The 22,390-nt window shown below is 37.0% G+C and overlaps 1 protein-coding gene across 1 annotated transcript in view; it reads left to right on the top strand.

Annotated features, from left to right (window-relative positions):
* The first annotated feature begins 6,644 nt into the window (after positions 1-6,644).
* The window catches only part of LOC126248840 (uncharacterized), a 413,487-nt gene continuing 397,741 nt past the window's right edge, over positions 6,645-22,390 (top strand). Inside the window, exon 1 of the mRNA XM_049950258.1 lies at positions 6,645-6,655. The gene's annotated coding sequence lies outside the window, so the exon portion shown is untranslated. The remainder of the gene's footprint in view (positions 6,656-22,390) is intronic.

The raw sequence follows: 22,390 nt of genomic DNA, 5'->3' as shown, positions 1-22,390 counted from the left end.
GAACTGTATGTTGCTCTGTGGGGAAGTGTTTGACTAGGGATTCAGAGTACTGGGATTAGACTTCATGTCAGTTCTTGGATGTTTTCATGTCGCTGACCATGTGTTTCACCTCTGGTAATGTTTGTTAATGTTAAAAATGTAGAGTTGCACCATGGCTTAGAGTCCTCACTAAAATAAATTACCATGGTTTTCAAACCAACTTTCTGTTTCAAACTTTTTTTATGGAAATGCAGGAAATGAACTGACAGACTATAGACTTCTAGTTTTATGATATTATTTTATTCATTAGTCTTTTGACTGACTGGTTTTTCATTGGACAGATCAAATAAAAGTTGCAGTAATTCATGGTATTAGCAAATAGTAGACAAAATCAAGTACCTATTCTTACAATTTAATTTTTAAGTAACTTTTTTGTTACATATTCGGAAATTCTTTTACAGAACAGTGACAGTGCTTTATTAGAAATGCTTTAGTTTAATTTTAAACATTGAATATGTAGCAATTTTTATTTCCTTTAGTATTTTATTGTGTAGTATTAACCAGTATTAATTATGGTCCTCTAATAGGCTGTTCTGTGATATTTTTTGTATATATTTGATTTCCTTCTGGTGCAATAGTTGTGTACATTTTCGTTCTGTAGTATTGTTCCTGTTTTTCGAGAGGAAGTCTGTAGTTAACAAAATAGGTTCACAAATGAATAAACCTTAACATTCAGATCACCAAGCTCAGTAAAACGATATTTGCAGAACTCCACCTTTTTAAGGCCACAAATTATTCTTAGAGCTCTTTTTTGTATTTTAAAAACCGTCACACTGTGTGCTCAGCATCCCCAGAATCAAAGCAGGGAGTGGTACTGCACATAGTTTGCCCACAGTACTGGTTATTTTTTTTTGCTTGTAGTTGACTAGTATTCTTAGATCATGGCATATAGACGAGAGCGTCTTAGACAAGTTGTTTGTATGTGTGTCCCAGTTTAAATCACGGTGAACCTACAGACCAAAAATTTCGTGACACATTTTCTAGGGGACCATCTTTTTATTGTGCTCATCATCATCATCATCATTTATTGTGCGTAACTATCCATAAACTCCCATGACAGAAGAAATATTACAAACCAGAATAACACACTATACGACGATCTTTAACACACTCAGTGCCGGAGGAAGGAGCAGTGTCCTGATCACAGATTAAGGTATTTCCGGCAGATGTTGTTCCACTTTCTTCTGTCCATTGTATCTTCCAGGGATGCTGGTTCTACCTTCTGCAACGTCCTCATCACCCTATCTTTCCACTTAGTCTTTGGATGACCTCTTGCATGTCTTCCAATCAGCTGGGAACTGAACACCCAGTTGAGGATAGATCCTCTTATCTCTTAAGACATGTCCCATCCACTGGAGTCGTCGTCCTCTGATGGTCCTACCAACATCAGCTTTCCCAATCATAACCATCCCCCTGTCATTACCAATTTCACATTGTACCTTTTCCAATGCAATGTTGAATAGCACTGGGGACAAAGGATCTCCTTGTCTCAAACTGTGTTGAATAGTGAAAGGCTCTGAAAATTTGTTTCCAAACCATACTTGGCAGCTTGTATCTGTATAACTTGCTTCAATCACTTGGATGTATTTTCTTGTGATGCCCAACTCCTGCATTATCCCCCATAATACCGTCCAATTAATGCTGTCATAGGCCTGTCGGAAATCTATAAATATGAGGTGTAAATCTCTATCAAATTCGTAGTACTTTTCTATTAGCTGTCGTAGCGTAAAGATGTGATCTATGGTTGAGCATCCTGCCATGAAACCACATTGATATGGTCCCATGATCTCTTGTAGAGCTGGTTTCAGGTGACTAAGTAATAGGGAGGTTGACTTTATATCCTATCTCAAGTAGCGAGATTCCTCGATAGTTGTCCACTTTTGTGGCATCTCCTTTTTCAAAAATTGGACATACAGTTGCTCTCTTCCATTCAACCAGGATCTCCTCTGATGACCAGATCTTGACAATAAGCTGTCTTAGCGTCTCCAATAAAACTTACCCTCCATTTCTAACCAGTTCTGCACTAATACCACTAACACCTGGCGCTTTATTGTTTTTGAGTGACTCTACAGTTGTTCTTATCTCATCCATTGAAGGTTCAGGTGCTTTCTCTTCCTCTGTATTTAACTCTCATTCTTATTCTATACTTCCATCTGGAGTTTCTACATATAGTAATTTTCTGAAATGCTTTCCAAACTGATCTGCTTGCTCCATAGGAGGTACGACATTCCCTTCTTCATCTGTTAGAATTAAAGTTTGCTGTTTATAATTGAGCAAAACTTGCCAACTTGAAAAAGGAGTGCGGTGTTTCCTTCGAGTCCTCAACTGAAACAAATACTTTCTTCCCATATTCTCTTTTCTTCCTTCTAATGAGCCTGCCTGTCAGTCATCTCACTTCTGAGTATGTTGCTTGTGTATCTTCTGACGGGTGATTTAACTACCCTAATCTCTTCTCCAGCCTATCTTTAACAGCCAATTGGCACTCATCATCAAACCATGGTTTGTTTTTGGGTTTAGGTTGTCATCCCAGTTCTTCCTTTGCACTCTTGATAACCACTTCCTTCAATTGTTTCCATATTCTTTCTACATTATCCAGGGCTTCTGTTGTCAAAAGCGAGCCAGTGACTCTATCTTGGTATCGCTGTCTTACTTGCTCATTTGAAAGTTTGTCCTTATCATGACAAACTATTCCCTCTCTTTTTCTTTGCCATTTTGTGGATAGTTTTAGACAGATCTTCAAAACTACTAAAAAGTGGTCTGAATTCATATCAGCACCACGGTACATTCGTACTTGCTTGATGCATCCATAATGCCTTCCACACACCAATGCATGATCAATCTGCTTTTTCGTCTTACCATTTGGTGATATCCATGTGGCTTTATGTATCTCTTTCCATGGGAAGTAGGTGGTACAAATGATCAGTCAATAGTGTCCTCCAAATCAACATAAAAGTTGTTATTTATCTCATCATCTGTGTCCTCCGATAGTGCATGACAGTTAACAAAGCAAATCTTGTATGGTGATGCCTTCAGAATCATCACACAAATGTGATCATTTATTGGGATCCATTTACTAACCACTGACAACACCTTTTTGTGAACAGCAAATCCCACTCCAGAGGTCCAATCTGGCTGTTGCTCATTGCTGTTGAATAATGTGTAGTGATCTCCAACCTTCATGATTCCTTGGAGGATTCTTGTTTCTTGTATAGCTGCTACGAGGCACTTATAATTGCCTAGTACTGTGACCAATTGCTTCATTCCTCCTGTCATGACTGATCAAATATTTCAAGTTCCCATTCGCAAACCAAGCATTCCATTAATCATTCCATTGTCATCAACATTTTGATCAGTCTGGTAGAGGCCGTAGGCATGGAAGAGGGGGACTCATTATCCCAGCAGTCACTCGGTCGCCAGAGCCTCATCAGTTTATAGCACGGTGCATCACATGCTGGTGAGGATGGCATTTGGATGAGAATTTATCACCCTTTTTGTTGTACTTCAATAGAAATTTGATTAGATGGAGGAAATAAATGAAAGTTGACACAGGCAGTTTTTCTTCAGTATTTACAATGAATTTGTTTTTTGTGAGCAACTTAGAAATTATTGTCATAGAACTGTCTGCAGTGCACTGCAAGGTTTCAGGGCTGGATCCAATAAGCAATATGCTGGAGTCATTGGCAAATAGGTTATTTTTTGGGGGGACTCAAATATTCAACGGTTATCCACATAAATCAAGAAGAGTAATGAACCTAAGATTGAGCCCTGCAGTATTCCATATTTTGTCTATATAAACATTATGAATAGCAAATTAGAGAAAATTAAGCTACCTTACTTGCAGAGTTAACTGTATGATTTAAATTGAATGACAATGTTACAGATTGCAATAAATGTTTACTAGAGGAGATTTCAAAAGAATCTATACTGCCATTACTAGTGACCACAATTGTCTTCCTTTACAACAGTTAAACAATCCAGTAGACCTTCAAAATGCTTCATGAACATAGTAAAATATCAGTTATTATCATTTATTTGTTATGAAATTCTAATTATATAGCACATGCTTCTTTATAACGATTTGGGAAAATTTTATTACTGTCGATATTTTTAAGTTTAGGGCAAATGCTCAGAGTTACAGAAACTTTTTGCTTGTTCATATCTCTCTACAGCAGTTCTATTCTGGTGCAAATTTATCAATTCTTAAGATTATCATTAACAAACAGAAACAGCTAGAGAATGACACGAAACGTAAAAATGGGAATATTTAAAATACTTCTACCAATGCTTCACAGTTTTCATCAATTGTCGACTGAATTAGACAAATTTGATTTATCGATGGAAAACAGTAGTTCATTATTCTTGCTTCCACTCCTCAAATAATCTGATGCAATAAGGATATCTGACAGTGTGCTCTGACGAATTTAGAGCTGACAGGACGCAACTCTACTCAGATGTGCAGAAACCATTTTATTTTTGCAAAATATGCCCTGAAAAGTGTGTTTCTCTGTTATCTGGAAGTGTTGCTGCCACCAGTGTGAATAAACGCCATGGACTGTGTAATCGGACCTGTTAACAGAAGCAATAAGACCCACACCAGAGTGCGATTCTGCACAAAATACACGCACTCATTCTAGCATCAAATTTATTTTTCTGAAAGCAGACATCAGATTAAGTCGATTATAGTGGCTCAAAATATATACAAACACTTTTGACGTAATTGATGATGATATTCAGTTTCTTATCTGAATAGTGGTCAATAAATCATTGACAGAAAATAGAAAAATGCAGAAACTCATAAAAGTTTCTAATTTTCAGAGAAATGAAGAAAAAAAAAGAGATGTGGACTCCATCAAGGGTCAGTTCTTGGGCCCAATTTCTTAATTCCCTGTGCTAATGTCCTATGTCGTATGCGCATATTATGTACCAAAGCACGAATTACGGTACTAATAAAAATATAAATACATTGGCATGAAGTTATCTTAACCTGGACACTGTTTAATGTGCCAATATATAGGATCGCTGTCAATTCTTTTAACGATTTAAGTAATGTTGTTGAGTTAGATACTGAACTTGCATCGAGAGGACTGAGGGTTTAAATTTGTGTCCATCTACCGAGATTTGGGATTTCCATACTGTCCCTAAATCATGGATGGCACACAGTCCCTTCAGTTCCTGTTAATAGTACATGTCAGATTTTCTTCCTCGTCATTCCGTAATCTGTCCTTAACTCTTTGTTGACGAAACTTGAAAAACTTAATATATCTTTTAGCATCGTTCCCCATCACACGAACAACACAGAGTTATCTTGAAATTGTGGGTACTGACTTCCCAAGTGGAGTCAAGAAAACAGTCTTTGTTCTTATCTATATCTCGCACAATGTTAATGACTGGAAAGCTGAAGAGTACGTGGCTTTTATGGAGGTATTTTTACAGATGTTCTTCCTACTATAATGGAAAACAGTTTCTTAAAATTTAAAGCACTGCTGAAATATAAACGATCCGAGATGTTGAGCTAGACGGACCGTTATTCTCGTAAATATGATCATCTCAAAAGAAAATCGCCAGTCGAAGCCTTGAATCCCAAAAAAATCAAAATGAAAATTTTTAACATAAATATGTGAATTTAACAGCACATTTTCATGTTTCTGCATAGTTATAATCGAAAAATTTCTTGATTTGATAAAGCAGACTGTGCAAAGAGCTTCACATGAGAGAAATATCTGCTGTCTCAGAACATGGAGAAATTATCTCTGATCGAGGCAGTAAAAGTGTATTGGCGCGATAGTTACCAGTTGGAGCTTTCCAGGCGATTGTGACAATCTAATTTCTTTACTGTAACCTCATCGGAGGTTTTCGGGTCGGATGATTTTCTTTGTTCATTATTGAACATATATTTCACATTGCTTGGAGTGATACTACTTTAAACAAGTGGCAGTGACAAGAGCTTGTCGATGACAAAACATACAAAATATCTTCTGCTACCGGCATAAGATCGTGGACGCTTGTAGCATTCGACAAGTTTACCTATGAACCTGTAGCGCTTCGTGTGATAACAGGAGCAGCGTTTTCAGTGGAAGTGTATTGTAGCAAATAAAAAAACGCTTAACTTGCACATTTTATAGAACGAACACAGGGCTTATCCGTATGTGTTCGTAGAGCATACAAAGAGAGCTGCCAAAGTTTTTTGTTTGCTTAGTACGGAATCGTACATGTGAAGTAATAGTGAAAAGGAACTCTGAAAACGGTAATTCGTACTTCGACGACGGTTACGAATAGCCGATAAGCCAGTCGCACCTTTTTTTCTGTCACTTTGTGTGTGTGTATATATACACGCACAAAAGAGAACGTAAGAAACGTTCTGCTGACAAAGTACTCGGTGTGCGCTATTTCGAAAAGTGCTGCATTTATCGTAAATATTTGAACGTTTTAATATTAAAAGGAGAAACCAAAGAGTTAAAAGATTTACGACAATGTTTGTCTGGAACGCGCCTGGTGTTGTGCATCAGTGAACGGCTCCTAAATCGCCGCCGGCGAAATGGGAAACTGCAGAAGAATGTAATTACAAAGACCGAAATGAAGCTGACGTGAGGAGGTGTCGTGCGTTTTCCAAGTGATAGTAAGTATAATATTTGAAGTTTACCATGATCATAATTTACATCGTTCCTGCATGTGACCTTATGTTTGTTTAAATCAAAAATCTTTCTGCATGCGTAAAACGTAGATAATTTGCCCCCTATTGTTTGGCGTTAATAGCGCGACGAAAGGTAGTGTTAATTACGAACACAGTAATCAATAGTACCTTAACAGGATGTAAATGTTGTAGGGTTACGCACTAGGCGAAAAAGTGAATCGGTCCCACACGGGTTATGCCATACCGGCTTAAGTTTGCTGTTGAGATTACTAACCTATTGAGAACAGGGGTTATGGAGTAGCCTATTTCTTCCAGGTTTGCAGTACAAATGGAGGTGCTTCATACATTATGGCAAGTGCAGTAGGCTCTAATCCTCGCCTGTCCAATCCTAGATTCTTCTTTCAATTAGAGTATTCAGCGCATTTTTATGTGGCTTGCCAAGAGTGATTTAAAAAATTCTATGACTTACATGTGTAAGTGAAATGTCATCTGCAGTTTCTGGTTCCTAAGTGTTGGATATGTAATATTTTATAGAACAGCTAAAAGAAATGATGTTTAATCCCATTGTATTCGTTGTAAGACGGTACACATGAATTACTGCAAAGTCTGAACTTTTTTTCCTCTCGTTTATGTGAACCATTGTTCTCGATTTAAATAACACATACATAAATTATAGAAATAGTTTAAAGATGGATACACTTCTCAGTAATAGTAGAACCAAATTCAGTACTTGAAAACATTACAAAAAATAGCTGAACCTATGCAAGTGATTTGCATTGCCTGTTGCTTTTTATCATCTGTATTTAAAAACAAAAGCCTTCGAAGTATTTAGTTTTTACATCTTCCTGCATCTAGAGTGCGTATGATGTCTTCAGTTATCTTGGTGCTGATTTTATGTTAAGCATGAGGTGTTTGTTTTATGAACCGTAAAATTCCTCAGGATGTCAACATTGGCTCTATGTACTGTTCCCCACAATTAGTCCGTACTGTTGGACTGTGATTGTGCTTCAAAAGCATTGGTTTATGTGAATGCCATTTTGTCAGTTAGGCATAAAATTTTGTGCCTGGTCAGCTGTGTGTAGCTCTATTCAGTTTGTTTCAAGTTTTATTTGCAAATACGTGAATAACTAATGTAACGTCTCAGTTTTCTTTAAGGAAAAATTTGTAATATTGCTTAGAAATGACATGTTCTAGAAATGAACAGTATTATGTGGAACATGTCATTTGTATAACACTTGGACACTTACAGCAATCAGTATTTATGGCTACATGCTGGCAGTTCGTGAATGTGTGAGTTGACTCGCTTCGTGTACCCGTCCAGTGACATTGTATTGGAGAAAATAACACTACTTGTTGCAAGTGAGAAGAGATTTCTGGGAAAAAGTTAATTAGAAAATAAAGGTACTGTAAGGCTGTTGTTAGTATTAAAAACTGTAAATATTTTGAAGAAACGTGATTGTCATTGTAGAGGTGGGCATTGATTGTGGAATTGTTGAAAAGATTCTTTGTTCCAGCCCTTGAATGGAAATTAAAACTGTCATGTGTTGTTTTCAGCCATTGATCCACGCCAGAATTATGTACTCATAAATGTTTGCATACATAGATTTAATTGCCTAATGTACATTTTTGCTACCATATTGGAGCACAAAAATCTGTCTTAATCCAGTCAATGATACTTGTAATTTGGAATCAAAGACAACATAAGGAAACTTACATAAAGGAGAGGCAGCAGAAGTGAAAAGTTCGCAGGTTAAAAGAAAAAGTTTACCACATTTTGATAGCCACATTCATGTCACCTGAGTGATGTTGCTTGGAAATGTTAGCCATTAAAACAGCAATTGATTAGCCTTGTGTAAATATAAAAGGTCTAATGTAAGCTGAAATCTGGTTAATGAAATAAATTAATAATGAAGAACTTCAAAAGTCTGTGCTTTTTCATTTATAACCTGAATGTAATTGTTTCAGAAGTTGCATTATTTTTAAGTGTTCGGCTATATTTATACCCAAACATTTTTTCCTAAAACTTTGTGAAACATAAGGACTACATGTGATGTGTGTCAGTGGCAATGCTCTTCTTGGTGAAGGTATCCAGGCACACCTTATGGCCCACATTGTTGTTTCAGCCTGCCCTGTCCCCCCCCCCCTTCCTCCCATCTCCCTCCCTATCTTCAAGCATTTGTCACTTGATGTTTTTCATCATCTCGATGAGCTCTCCCTTGGCTGAAACAATCCTGTGATGATTGGTACCACCCTTTTTCTGCATATGTTAAATATCTTCTAAAAGTATTTATGGACCCCATACATGGTTTGCACAATTATTTTCTAAGCGATCGCCCTTATAGACCTAGACTCGTAGCATTTCCCCAGTATCCTACCAATAAGCCTAAGACTGCTACCTGTTTTTCCTATAATAAAGTCTGTGTTATCATTCCTTTGGTGGTAGCACTAAAAAATCATCACTCAGATTTTGCATACCCTTTCTCCCCAAGGCACTAGTATGTAGACACATCAGAGAGACTTTTAGAGGTGGTGAGGGATGCACTGCTGAATAAAAGGAATGAGGCCTACCTGTATAGCTGTGCCAGTAAGAGCATTGCCTGCAAATGAGACATTTGGTTTAGCAATGAAGTTCCAAAGTGAAATATTCTTTTTGTTATTTTCAACTGTATTCTGTTTACCATGTATAGGGCTGATACGTTGACTAGTACCACTCAATTCTTTCAGTATGAAACAGGATGAACTGCGGGATCTAAGGATAAAGTATTTTGTGCAGTATATAGGGCCTACATGCTAACAAACTTTAATGCTGCTTATTAAAATTTGGTTTCCCAGTGACGTATGAGTACCGGTATTAAGGAATTACATTTAATCATCACATCATTTTTAATGAATGGTGTAAGTTAATTTGGTGACATAATTGTTCTGAGTTTCATAAGTGCATGTCTTTCGCTAAATTACAGATGAAACTGTGGGTAATGATGATGATTTGTTGATTGAATTCACAATATTGCGTATGTGATATCTTCGTGTACTACCACACACGTAGCACATGGGTGGAAGGAACTATTTATTATTTGCTCGTGGACATTTCCATTTCCCTCTGTTTTGGTTATAGGCAATACAGACAGTATGCAATATTTAAGTTGCTTTATCAAGCTATGTTCAAATTTTAAAAATACTTTAATAACAGAGGTGTGCGTTTTCACACGTTATCTTGCTGTAGCTTTACTTTTGTTTTCTGAATGTATGTAACTATTGTTCCATTGTAGTAGCCTAGTGAAAAACATTGCAATCTGTAAAGTACCAAAATAGATGTGATGATAATACAAACATTAGTCATCACTCTTTTGGTAAATTATAGCTACTTTGGTAGCTCCTCCTCACACACTCCTTCCATTATTCCCAGTTCCCACCAAGCTGAAAAACACTCAGTAACATTGAATGTGACATGGGACAAAGGCACCATAGACAAGATTCATAATGAAATACTAAAATATACAGATAAATATTATTGTGGTAGGCAGTTTTTTCTTTAGTGTAGTGCTAGATGGCATTGTAATTAGTGAAATCTAGTTCTACATAATTTCTTTGTTTGGGGACTGTTATTTCATTCAAGGGTGAAATATATGAATGATAAGACTACTTTCTTGACTCGTGTTTCATTGGTCTGTAAGTGATAGCAGTATGCCATTATTATTATTATTATTATTATTATTTCATTCTGTGTCCATTCAGTAGGTACACAAAGGAACTACCTGGTCTAAGATGAAAGTGTATAATAGTGTTCTGCTACCTTCTTGGTGCATGTTTCAATGTTCTGTTTCCCACTATCTGAGGGTGCATTTTTGTATGGAGTCCACTTGCTTGTCATCATTCAGTTGTTTGCACAATATATTAACCACCAACATTGATAAATTGGATGATTGTTAATATGGTGACACACAACATAGATCTGTCGGTGGTCAATATATGGAGTGAATCAACATGATTTAAATGAAAGTGTGATGATCTAAGACTATATTTATAAATCCAAATAAATTCTTAAGCAATAAATGTTCAGTTAAAGACAGTTTCCTTTCAAATAGGCTAGGATCCAAAATTCTTAGTAAAATGTTCATTGGTACATGTAAAATTCTGAAAAATAGGGGGAAATTGAGAAATAATGGGGATTAGAAACAGTGTTTGGTAGCAAAAATGGCGAGACCTAAACGGTGCCCAAGAAAGATTATGCTGTAAACCATAAATAAGAAAGGGGTTCCCTACTTAATGCAGGTGAATATAAATGGCCTGAGTATTGACTTTCCAAACAAAAGTCATGAAGTTGATGAATTAAAAATTGTTTTTAAAGTGTAAATATCAGTTATCTGCCCCCAATGAACACTGGCTAATGTTTGACAAGATTAAAATTCTTAATAAAATCGAAAATTTCGAGGTAGCCAATGTTTTTTGTAGACATGAGAAATCACATGGAGGCTCTTGCATAGTTACCCCTTCTGATATAAAATATCAAATAAGAAATGACTTAGAAGATTTTTTGGTCAAATTTAAATGCCTGCTTTGAAATCTCTAAGAAAAAAGGGGGAAAAAAAGGATTATCCGATAGTGACTTCAGTATTAATATCAGTTGGCAGCAGTTGTGTGTCAAAATTCAGTGACTTAATAAAAAACTTTGGCTTCAAAGTAAACTTCATGCTACCCACTAGAGTAAATGCACAGTCAGTAACTTGTATAGATAATATTTTAACAAATTATGTGTTTGAATATGTTAATAAATTTTGTCTAGCTTTAGGAATCTGCACACCCCGGATTATTCACTGAATTACCAAAAATTAATAAATTCTTCATAAATGTGGCAGTCAGACATTGACATAGCAGAATATCCCGTAAAGTACACCCATTTGGACTCCAGAAAGCTGAGTATCTCACAGATTTTAAGATTCACAATAAAGGGTGTGGAAAGGTAATATTATCATTAAAAACAAAAGCTCCAGTGGGTGGGATGGGATAACCACTAAAGTGATTAAACAGTATATGAAATAATAGCATCTCCACTAACTAAAATGATCAACCAATCTTCTGAATAAGAATGCTTTCCTGATGCGTTGAAGTGTACCGAGGATAGATCTTTGTTCAAGAAAGGCTTGAGAGAAGACATAGGAGACGATGTTCCTATTTCTATTCTTCCAGTCCTGCTGAAAGTGTTAAAGTACCTGGGAGCTAGATTAAATATTTTATTGTAAACACGGCATAAGTAACCAATTTGGATTCCAACCAGGAAAAAACACTCCAGATGCAGTGAATAATAACTTCATTGAAAATATATGCATATAACTAGATCAGGAGAACAAAGTTGCAGATATATTACGTGATCTTAAGATAGCATTTGACTCCATGAACCATGCCTTTCTTATCTACAAATTAGATAAATATGGGATGAAGAGCAATGGTCTGAAATGGAGTAGTCAGACATTACGTCCCCCACATACATCTCGCGTATTGACCACGAGGAGAAAATTCGAGAAATTACAGACAATACAGAGGCTTATTGACAATCATTCTTCCCACACACTATTCACGACTGGAACAGGGTTGGAGGGATCGGATAGTGGTGCCGAAAGTACCCTCCACCGCACATCATTAGGTGGCTTGCACAGTATGATATAGATGTAGATAGAAGTAACTATCACTTCAAATGCAGTGAACTGTTACTCTAAATGGAGTACAGTAGCACAAGGTTCCATTTTTTGACCAATCCTGTTTCTATTCTATGTAATAAGTTAACCTAAATATAAATTCATGGTGTATGTTTGCAGATGATATTTCTGTTTTAATTGAATATGACTATGCAGAAAAAAAATTCTGAGTTCCATTGTGAGCACAGTGGCTACCCTAGGAAACTGGTTCCACTTAAATGGGTTGAAACTCAATATTGTGAAAACATGTCTGGTGTATTTCAAAACCAAACAGTTGAAATGTGTGGAGCTTAAAATAAAACATATCAACTTATGAAAGAAGTTGACATGATCAAAATCCTGTGACTGGAATACACATACTGACTTTCTGTCAAACAAACTGAGCAGTTTTGCATTTGCAGTGCAAATACTAGCAAATTCTACTGACATGGGCACACACAAAATTTGTCTCTACGTATGGTATAATTTTCTGCTGAAGTTCAAAAATGGATCTCGAATACTGGAACTGCAGAAGAAAATTATTTGATACCTGTGTAAATTTATGAAATTATAATCTTTCTACATGGCAAACAAAGCTATTTGACAAGAATCATTTTAACCTACAGACAACACGAGGAATAAAAATAATTTTGTTACCCCAACACCAATGATATGCAGACTCCACAATACATGGGGATGACATTATATATGGGAACAAATTATTGGGCAAAACATGTTTAATATAAAGCCACAGATTCTAAAAACAAGACTACAGTAGATTCTGCAGGAGATGCTACTATTCAGTAAAAGAATTCATAGAGGGTGAAATGATGATTTGAGCAAGGGGTCATTGTTAGATTCCTCATTGTGTGTGTGTGTGTGTGTGTGTGTGTGTGTGTGTGTGTGTGTGTGTGTGTGTGTGTGTGTGTGTGTGTGAAATTATTATTATTCTGTGTGTTAACATCAGCTGTTTAATGTTTATGGTGAAATTTTACCACAATTTTGAAGTGTCTCTTGTACCTGGCTATGATGATTCAGTTTACGTACATTGAGACTAGTAAACCACATTTCACCACGTAACTATTAATACTCCCTACTAATATGCCTATGGCATTGGCTATTGTTTGTAGTGCCACACTGTTCATTAATATTGATTAGAATCCAACTCGTACAGAGAAACTATTTTCAGAATCAGTGCAAACAAAACTATTGTGCACATAAAATTGACAGTTCACTTCAGTTATTGTGCAACATATACCAATATAAAAACCACACAATTTCACTGTAGTAATATAATTCTTGTGTCGGTGAGAGCAGTTTCCTCCTTGGCCACGTACTGCATGAGCAACAAAACAGTGTTGTGGAAAAAGCCTTTAGTATCTTACATAGCGTCTGAACATATGCAGTTGAGACTTTACCATAAAGTTAGTTCAATTTATACACTACATGTCACTGAAAGACTGATCTGTGGTTCTGTTACCAGTTTGTTCTGCATGGTGATTGTTTGATAAATTGTGATTATGTGTGACAGTGAATCACAAGAAATGATTAATCAGAGATTCATAAGTGCCTGTAATTTCACTAACACCTTCAGTTACTTTTTGCAGAGATATGACGGCAGACTGTTTCCTACATTGCTTTGCTTTTATTCTGAAAATTAAAAATCCTGTTTGCATAGCTAAAATGACATTTCTTAGAACTTTAAAGTGTCCCTCGTGTTGCTGTTACAGTTTTGACACACACTCCACTTTCTTCTTCGTGACACTGACACATTTTGTGATCATTGCCAACTGGCTGCCACTAATGTGATTGAATTGTGTGTGTCTTTGTGGAATGGAGCTCTCAAATAATGTTGAATGTTCCTGTAGGCATACATTACATTTATAATCTGCCATTTGTGTACCATAACTTCCTTCCACAGACATAATTTGTGAGTTTTTATGTCCTCTAAATTTCTACTATAAAATCTTTGGGTACTAAGGTCAAGACATCTAAACATGGTGATAGTTTAGTAATAACTTTCACTGCGAATCCATCAGTTAATTATGCATAGTTGAAAACAACTTAGCACTGTGCTGCTGCTGCTGCTGCTGCTGCTTCAGTTTTCTTGTTGGGATATCCATTGCTGTAGGTGAACTGAATGAGTAAAGGTTCCCTTAGAGAACAGGCAGTTGCAGCTGACTGCAAAATGATTCTACAACCGCCAACATACGTTTTGCATGAGGAACATGAAGATGAGAGGAGAGAAATTCAGGCTCATGCAGAGGTGTATAGATAGTTACTTTTCCTTTGCTCCATTTGCGAATGGAACTGGAAAAGGAATGGGTAGTCGAGAAACAGAGTACTCTGTCATGCATCATACGGTGGCTTGCGGAGGATTATGTTGAGGTAGAACCTCTTGCATTTCAGACTTAACTGTTTCCACAACAAGAACAAGAACAAGAAGAAGAAGCAGCGTCTCTTTCCTACCGTAAAGGGCATCAGTCTATTGGGTGACTCTAGTCCCACCTATAGTTCTTTGATTAATAAGAGGAACAAATTTTTATTAGTCTGTATTGGGTGTAAACTGTGCCTTGTGCACATGAGAAAGGGAAGAGTTAGCAGTACATACTGGGAGACTGATACACCAGCCAGTAGATTCATTCTAAAACATCTGTCTGTAGCATGTACTACATGTAGAACATTAATATTGATTTTTCATGTTAGTGTAGGAATGAGGAGGCTATTTGTCCATTACAGTGTGAATTACAGCTGGCACAAAGCAAACACAGGGAGTGTTGCATTAACAAGTGACAGATATATTTTTCTGACTATAAATTGGTTTGGAGAGAGTCAGAAGCAGAAACATAGGCCAGTTTGGTGTCTCAGTATTTCCAACTGCCACAAAAGCGAGCCTTTCTAGACTGTCACATGCGACCGGCAGCAGCATGCACCGGCATATATTTGCAGTCTCTATACAAAAGAAATAGCACGTGCCTTGTTGCCCATGGCAGTTGACTCCGGTGGTGTTGGTTTATTGCTGTACACCCTTGACACTGTAACACATGAAAAGCCCAGTGCCTGCATGACCTTCGTTACTTGCATTTTTTGTGGCTCACAGTTGTGACATCTCTGTATGATATAGAACAAGTCAGTTTTACATTTAGGAAATTGAACTATTTTTTTTATTTCATAAGTCTGTTACATCAAGATCCATTTTTTGTTGCAGTGGTTACTGGTTTTTGGCTGACTCAACCCACACACTTCAAATTACAAAATACACACTGTACAATAATGTTTACGTGCATTTCCATATTATGGGTAGTTACGTGCTTATAGACATACCTTGTTATTAACTGTAACTAGTTATACAGTGCGGTGCCAAAAGGCATGAATAGCTTCTGTACAAAAAGTCAGACTGTGGTCAAGGAGTACACTCACTGATATTAATCTGTGTCTCATGTTGCACCTGACTGGATGTAACCAAATATTATTTCCAGTAGCCAATGGGCCACTTTGGTACATGCTGCCTCCATACATATGTGCATGTGCATATGGCCACCCATTAGTTTTCTATGGTGCTGCTGCATCCATTGTCATTTATTGATAACATTTTGAAAAGTAGAAGGTATCAATTTTATGTTACAGGAAATGTTAACAATTTTGTTTTAGAAAATAAAGGAGCCTCCAACATAATTTATGGTTATTCCCTTTCAGAGTGAAAGGCATTTGTTATATTACTAGCTTGTGTAGGTTGCGTGCATGCACAATTGCGTGATACTTACTCGAATGTGTATGACCAGTTATCTGCACACGTGGTGATGGCACATCTTATTTGTGAGAGGCTCTTCTGTGATGTGGTTGTATATAATGGTGTATTACTGGAACTTTCCATATAAATTCATTTACATACCATTTTACACATGTATGATTAATGTAGAAATAGGATTTTGCCTTTGAATGCGGCCGTCATGCCATAGGTGATGATTGCATCAGATGATGTTCAGTATGTTGCTTTGTAATGTTTATTTTATTGTGTAACTGAGTTTTTCACTGAAGATTACACTAATGATGTAGGGAGAAATAGATGTAACTGTTTTATGTCTTTTACTTTATTTCTGGCATTGACTCCCCATTAATGTAAGAGTACAAAATAAATGCCCAGTCTTTGGAGGCAGTAACATCCTTCAAGTATCTGGGTGTGACTATTCGAAATGATTACACGAGTAATGGGTAAGGCAAACTCTAGATTGCGGCTTATTGGTAGAATCCTGAAGCAATGCAGTCCTTCAATAAAGGAAATAGCTTACAACAAGTTCATTCATCCAATCTTAGAGTATTGTTCGTCTGTATAGGACCAGTACCAGTTGGGTCTGATTAAAGAGATTGAGAAGGTCCAGTGAAGAGCGGCAAGGTTTGTGACTGGTATATTTAGCCATCATGAGAATGTTACAAATATCGTACGAAGTTTGAAGTGGGACATACTTGCAGATAGACAGCGTGCTAAACGAAAGGGGCTGCTCACTAAATTTCGAAATCTGATCTTCACTGAGAATGTAGAGCATATACTATTACCACAAACTTTCAAATCGTGCAGTGATCATCATTCCAAGATAAGGGGAATTAGAGCTCATGCTGAGGCATTCAGTTGTTTTTCCCTCGCACAATCTGCGAGTGGAACATGGGGGGGGGGGGGGGAATAGGGGGGAATATGACTTTGCGCGAATTGTGCCCTCCGCCACATACCGCTTCGTGGCTAGCGGAGTACATATATATATATACTCCCAATGGAAACCAGTAATTCTTAGTGCTATATCTTGCAATAAAAATGGTGTGTTGTCTACAGGAGGGCACATTGTGTCATTACCTCCTGGCTTTGTGTGTTTAATTTGGATGCTGTGTTAATTTGTAAAACAAAATTGTTTACATTTCCTGCAATATAAAATAGATACCTTTCTAATTTTTAAGAATGTTATCAATAAATGACAATGGGTGTCGCAGCACCATAGAAAACTAAAAAAGGTGGTCATACGTATGAGGGCGACACCTATCAAGGTGGCCTGTTACTACTGAAAGTAATATTTGTCAGTTTGGTTGTCAGTGAGGTACGACAGTAGACACACAGGCAAAAACCGATGTGAGTACATGTTGCCCACAGTTTGACTTTTTTGCACGGAAGCTATTAGTGCCTTTTGGTACTACCGTATTTACTCGAATCTAAGCCGCACTTTTTTTCCGGTTTTTGTAATCCAAAAAACCGCCTGCGGCTTAGAATCGAGTGCAAAGCAAGCGGAAGTTCTGAAAAATGTTGATAGGTGCCGCCACAACTAACTTCTGCCGTCGAATATATGTAGCGCTACACAGGCATGCTTTGAAGGCACAATGATAAATACTGGCGCCAAAACCTCTACGTCAGTAAATAAATTAAAAAAAAAAGGTTGAAGACGAGCTTTTTTTCTCCGCCCCGAGTTTCGACCACAACATTTTCATACATTATCCAACGAAGTAAATACAAATTCCGTATTGTTCATCTTCGAATGTACCAGAACTTCAATGTACTATGAAAATCCGACTGGCAAAACTGTTTGGAATGTTTGTCAATATGGCCAACTCTACGTTCTGAATTTTTTCCTACCTGTGAGAAGAGATGGTTGCTAATAGGAACCTGATGAAATGTCAATCACATGCAGTATTCTCTTCACCATAAGAATAATAAGAATATAAACATTTTGCCATGTATTCTTTCATGTTTGCTGCTATCTCATTTAAATCATGTCTGCCTAATAAACTACGAAACTAGAGAGAGACAACAGCAAACGCGGAAGAATATACGTATCGTGTCATGTTTATATTCGTATTATTCTTGTGCCTAATAGTGATACAGTCAGAAATGAAGCAAGGCAACTGACTAGATTTTTAAATCTAAGATGACTCTAATTTCTGTGCAGAATTTGATGTACTAAAGAAGCGGCCGCAAAGATTTTCAAACGGAGAAACATTTTCGCCCAACTCTCGTTCAGAACATGTTCTATCATACGAAGTATATTATTTGGTTCTTGTTGATCATTATCAAAGAAAGCAGCGGTGTAAGTAACAACAAATAGCAGTCTCTTGCCATTGTTTCGCTAATGAGACGATTTTTTTTTTGGTAAGCGGCGGTAGCGCGCACAAAAGCAAGCCATGCCGCGAGCGGCACAGGCCGTAAACACGCACTATCAGAATGCGACAAACAATGCATGACACAGTACAGTAATGCTTTTTCAGCTTAGAGTGACGTAAACACCCTTAACAAAGAAAACAGCACTTATCAGATCAAAGCAAAATAAACAATCGATTCAAACCAGACGAAGCACGTGAAAAAGGAAAGGTACCCGTATCAATATGGACGGAGCGCCTGACGCATAGCACTACCTGGTAAAGCTTAACTGCTAAGCTTACGACTCGAACCAAACTACTGTAGCTGTATCGTCATTCATTCGACTTAAATTGTGTCTCATATTACAATGGACCAACTTTGTTTCGATTTGGAGGTGCGGCCTAAAACTTTTCTCTCCCCTTGAATTTCGAGTCTCAAGTTTCAGGTGCGGCTTAAATTCGGGAATTTTTTTTCCCTTTATTTCGAGTCTCATTTTTCAGGTGCGGCTTAGATTCGAGTAAATACGGTATATGGCTACTTACAGTTAATAACAAGTAATTTTTAAAACCATATAGGTACCTGTAATATGGACAGGCATACAATTTGTAAACATTATTGTAAGACGTTTACTTTCTAATTTTAGATGTGTTTTGCGAATGGGCATTTCAGCCCGAAACAGGTAATCACTGCAGCAAAAAGTGTATATTGATGGAAGTGAGATCGATGAAATAAGAAAAATTATCCAATTTTCTCGGTCCTGAACAGATGCGGACCTACCATCCTGTGGCAGCATGTAGCACGTCTTGAATCAGCATGTTTTACAATTACTGTAATTATTTTCAGTGGAAAAGGTGGCATTTTGCTGGACCCCCCCTGTGTGTGTGTGTGTGTGTGTGTGTGTGTGTGTGTGTGTGTGTGTGTGTGTGTGTGTTTTCTGGAGTTGATTTTTATCATCCATTAAATTATTTATAACACTGAATCATTGCTAAAATACTTTCATGGCTGAATATCTCTCGTCTTTCTGTGCCACACCAAGGTTGAGCAATGGATAGTGTAAATTGTTTGTCCTTCTAGTACTATATTTATAAATGTTGGCGTTTTCAAATTGTGACTGATAGTCGTGAACAATCTTCATGTGTCCAGAATGAGATTTTCACTCTGCAGCGGAGTGTATGTGAGGCAGTTGTCAGTATGCCAAATAGTTTAAAATGCGCACTGTCTGCAAGAGGTTTTAGAGTGAACACAACAAACTATCCTTAGTACATGCTTCTGTGGAACAACAATTTTTCTGGTACGCTGAGTTATCCCAGAATATGATACCATAAGACATTCATGAATGAACATAGGAAAAGTAAACTTTTTTATATTCTCATCTCAAAAAATCTGATATCCATAATGCAAAAGTTGCAGAATGTAGACATTCAAGAAGACATGTGACTTCCACTCCAGGTTCTCATAAATACAAACACTTAAGAATTTCGAATTTTCTGTTTCATTCATTGATTTACATTCATGTATTAGTTCTAATGGCTTTGTCAGGTGTTGTAGTGTGTTAAATTGCATATATCGTGTTTTATCTAAATTCGGAGAGTCCATTTGCGGAGTACCAGTTATTATTTCTCCTTGTGGTACATATCTAATGATTATTCCCCAGTCCAAAGATGTTTCATGATATATGCTCCCCGAGTTTCTTAATGCAAAACTTTGTGCCCTTTGAGCTATATAGAGAGAACACCAGTTACCAGCATGGTCTCCGATGCCATAATATTTGAACTTCTTTAGGATAATACTGTTAACTACACAATCAAAGGTTTTTGACAAGTCACATAAGATACCGGTTGCCAATATTTTGTCATTAAAATTTTGTGTAACCTTATTTGTGAATTGAAAAATAGTATGATCTGTGTACAGATCCTTTTGAAATCCAAATAGACTGCCTAAGAATCTTATTTTGAGAGAGGTATGTTATGGTTTCTGTATAAATAATTTGGGTCGACAGAAGCGTCCGATCCCACGCGTCGGCGTTGACCCGTGACGTAAGGGTGTTGTCGTGTGTGACGTCATGACGGCGCGGAGTTTGGTTTGAGTGTGGCTGTCTCCAGTTCTGTTTTATCTTATTTTATTTACTTTTCTGATCTGTTCGTTCTATCTCGTGAGATTTTTTTAAAATTTAAAAACACTTGTTACTTATTTTAATTATCTGTTTCCTCCAATTTCTGTTTTAGTTTATTATATTTATCTTTCTGATCTGTTCGTTCTATCCCGTGAGGTTTTTTTTTTTTTAAAGACAAAAAACACTAATCAGCTACTGAAGCATCCTTATCTTCTATGGGTTGCAGGGGTTACGACCCCTGGGGAGGTGGGTGGGTATTCATGCATGGCTGTCTTCACTTACACGTTGTAGGTACGCAAGGCGTCTAAATTTGTTTATATTTAGTTTGCCCCCCACCCAAAACACCCCATTTCCCGCGCTTGTCCCGTTAGTGTCATTGAGCTTCTTGTGGAAAGTGTGTGTGTGTTTGTTTTTGTTTCCGCCATATTTGTGACGTCATGGGTCAAAGCAGACGGGTGGGATCGGACGCTTCCGTATTTCCAATAATTTTTTCCAGTACATTCTTTTTTTGGGGGGGGGGGAGGTAAGTAGTGAGATTGTCAGTAATTATTAATGGTGCAATGGTGTATCTTTCTTATAAAGGAGTCTGACACAAACTTACTTCAGTTTGTCTGGGATATTTATATAGTGATAGTTATGTTGCATATATTGCCGAAAACATTGCGTGTATGTGAAAAACATGATTTTAGTATACTACTTGAGATCTATCAACTCGATGGCAGTTTTTGGTATTGAGGAAGTTAGATTCTAAATTTCTTCAGCAGGGCATGTAGTTGTTGTAATTTGCCTCTGTTTGAGGCAATGCTTCTCACATATATACTATATTTCCACATCCTTTGAACTGAACTGTCCATGCCATCTTCTGAGCTACTTCAAGGAAGTGATTATTAAATATGTGACTACCTATCAGTTATTGCTTGGCCATTTTCCTTACTACCTGGTTGCTCTTTTAACTGTTGCCCTTACAGATTTAATTTCATTGTATGAAGATCTGATTTCAATGAATCTGTCATACTTTTCTGTTCACCCAACCATTTCAAACAATTCCATTTTCTGCCCATGATATGTTAATTCCTTAGAGATGGAATGTCTCATACATCAATCATCCTACAATATGATAATGATCTTCATGCCTAACTCTTTCTATGCTTGAATGTCTTGCATATTCTCAGTAAAACGTCTCTGAGGATCCTCATCATGTATCACTTCAAACTATTCCATTTACAGTGGCGACAGGAGTGCTTGCTCCAACACAGTTGTCATTTCCAGTTCACTTTATTATTATAGTGTATTTACTTTTGTCTAAAGATTTGTGGAACACTTGCCATGTTTTAACCGTGTTAGTATTCATAAAAGTTCTACTCTGAATCACTTATTAACGTGATTTGTGAAATCATCAACTAACTATTTAACAACAATTATCAAGAATAAACTAGTCAACAGTACATCTTTCGTCGCAGAGGAGAATATGATTTTATTCCCACGAGTCTTGTGATGCCATACATTATTTGTGATTTAATTATGGTTAGGCAATTATGTTTTGAGACAGCATATTACGCAAATATTCAAAAACTTACAGACCACACATGTGCCCCCTCTACTTCAGTTTTGTTGTTTCATTGTGACTTTTCATTCCATTACTAGTACTGGTATTTGTAACCACATCCCTTTGTTGAACCAGGGACGATAGTTGTAGTTCCGTCCTGTAATGTTAGCTTATCTAACAAAGTTTTTAATATTATCAGCTGACTGAATTGTAATTTGCTGTTTGAGATTCTTTCATCCTCCATTTACCTTTCATTTCCACTACCATCTATAAA

This window comes from Schistocerca nitens, chromosome 3, assembly GCF_023898315.1.
Source record: "Schistocerca nitens isolate TAMUIC-IGC-003100 chromosome 3, iqSchNite1.1, whole genome shotgun sequence".
NCBI lineage: Eukaryota > Metazoa > Arthropoda > Insecta > Orthoptera > Acrididae > Schistocerca > Schistocerca nitens.
This window is presented reverse-complemented; position numbering and strand designations above follow the sequence as displayed.